Source organism: Brachyhypopomus gauderio, unplaced genomic scaffold (genome assembly GCF_052324685.1).
Source record: "Brachyhypopomus gauderio isolate BG-103 unplaced genomic scaffold, BGAUD_0.2 sc108, whole genome shotgun sequence".
NCBI lineage: Eukaryota > Metazoa > Chordata > Actinopteri > Gymnotiformes > Hypopomidae > Brachyhypopomus > Brachyhypopomus gauderio.
In genome coordinates, this window is record NW_027506929.1 from 620,623 (window position 1) to 623,122 (window position 2,500).

A 2,500-nucleotide genomic window follows, 5' to 3' on the forward strand; every position below is an offset into this window, starting at 1 on the left:
AAAATGGACCAGGTCCTTCATACCTTATGGCAATGGTCAAGAGTCGATCCACAAGTACGGATCGGCTTGATCCGCCATCCCTCAAGATTCATGGAAGACACGCGACAAGATGCTTCTCTGTCCTGGCTCCCAGATGGTGGAACGAACTTCCACTGGCTATCCGAAGAGCAAACTCTCTCATGGCTTTCAAACGCAGACTGAAGACCCATCTCTTTGTAAAGCACTTATAAGCACTAATCTACTGAAGCATTGGTATAAATCGTAATTGCACTTTATCTCTGGGAACACTTGCTAATTATTGCACTCATACTGCATGTAGTCTTGTAGGTATTTCAGTCTTGCTAGGTATTGCTCTGTGTCTAATCTTATATTTTGTTGTCTTCTTTCTAGGTATCAGCACTGGCAACTGTTTATGACAGTGCTTGAGCTCAAGTAGTTTGGACTTAAACTTTATACTAGATAGAGATGCATATTCTGATGAAACACTTAGCACTTTTGTAAGTCGCTCTGGATAAGAGCGTCTGCTAAATGCCGTAAATGTAAATACACACACACACACACACACACACACACACACACACACACACACACACACACACACACACACACACACACACAGATACACACAGCATGTCCCAGAGCTGAACAAAATGGGCTGTCTAAAGATGCACGAACACATGAAGCATATATACATACAGATACACAGATATGCACACATGAGCTCGCACACATACTCACTCACACACACACGTTCCCGGCTGGCATTAGTGATTGACTCATGTCTTGTTTCGTCCTGTGGCCCACTGTTGGCACATTATTACCCAGGTTTGATTTTCCCATTCCTGCCATTGGCTTCAAATTAGATGAATCATTTTACTTTCGAGGGAAAGTTGGAGAAAGAAATAAAACCGTTGGAGGTAAAAATGTCCTCATAAAGTATCAATAACAATGCTGAGAGGGTTTTTAACGCACTGGATGGCTTGATGGCTTTATTCGTCAGATGTCTTTAGTGGACCCACTAGTGTAGTTTAGAAGCCCATAAATGTCAGGTAGGGCTGAGATTGTGAGCTGGAAGATGTGTGTATGTGTGTGTGTGTGTGTGTGTGATGGTCATTGGAGCTTAAAGGGCTATTTAGACAGCAGTGTGCAGCAGGAATGTGGCTCCTGTGTGTCAAACGGCATGGGGAGTAGTTCCACCCCAGGCTGAATATATCGCATTGTGATTTCATGATGCTCGAAAAAACAAAAAGAGACTAGGGTGGCAAAAAAAGACCCCTGGAGCAGAGCAGAGGAGTGTACAAGGAAAGAGAGTCACCGAGGATACCACAAACGGAAAAGTCAGAGGAAGGGAATTCACTTACTCCCACAGGCAATACAGTGGGCACCTCGATGCTGGAGGCCCTCCTGGTCACGTGACTTCAGAGCAAACAGGCAGGCAGGCAGGCCTGGAGCTGTGTGTAGCAGCACAGGACGGCCGCAGGACAGAGAGAACACGACGAGCAGACGGAAGCGGTGGCAAAGGAGGGAGAGATTAGCGGCCCAAACCACAGAGAACAGAAAGAAGAACAGAAAGAAAAAAAAAACGAAAATCCAACACAGGAAGCCCCATTTTATTTCATAAGGACACAAATCGTATGTGGAGTGCAAAACCATGACTCGTTTTCTGCTGCTCACTCGTAGCTCAGAGAAGTGTATGTCCACTCCCAGAATGCAAAGCGAGTAGACCAGGCCTTTGTTTCCTATCTGTCCTCGTTGTACATTACCCTGAGCTTCTCACGTCCACCTCCGACTACTACAAACTGAGATTTCCCGTGGACCCTCCCCAACTCTATGCTCAACTCCACCCCCAACCCCAAAACAAAGTTCCCACACAATTCCGAGCGCAGCAAAAAGACACCACACACTTCCAGACAGCTGCGAAGTTTCACTAATTACAAAGGGACGGAAAGCGTGAGGGTGTATAGGAGATCTAGGCTAATCCAGTCCTGATAAGAGTCTCATTACCCAGCAAAGACATTTATCGCCGGCGGATTGATGACCCATTTCCGAGAGCTGCTCTGGAAGCATGGGGGGGGGGCATGGCTGCAGCAGTGTGTTACGTCGGGAGCTCGTCATTCGTCTGAGAGCAGAATTGTGCGGAACGTGTAATTAACAGATGCAACTGGGGCTAATAGAATTCTCTGGAAGCCCGAAGTTTCTGGGCGAGGGTGGAGTGGTGGAGGGGGTGGAGGGGGTGGAGGGGGTGGAGAGGTGGAGAGGTGGAGGGGGTGGAGAGGTGGAGGGGGTGTGGAGGCTCGTTAAAGCGTGCGGGGGTGGGAGAGAAGGCAAGCAGGGAAAGCGATTATTCGGGATGTCAGAAAGTGGCAAATGAGTAGCGGCGAGTTTCGGCAGGGAATTCACACACACACACACACACACACACACACACACACACACACACACACACACACACACAACACACACACAAACACAAGCCCGCACACAGCCAATTATGATGGAG

The 2,500-nt window shown here is 47.8% G+C and overlaps 1 protein-coding gene across 4 annotated transcripts in view; it reads right to left on the bottom strand.

Moving 5' to 3' along the window:
• Nucleotides 1-2,500, bottom strand: part of fto (FTO alpha-ketoglutarate dependent dioxygenase) — a 103,377-nt gene that overhangs the window by 45,937 nt on the left and 54,940 nt on the right. The gene's annotated exons all lie outside the window — the stretch shown is intronic.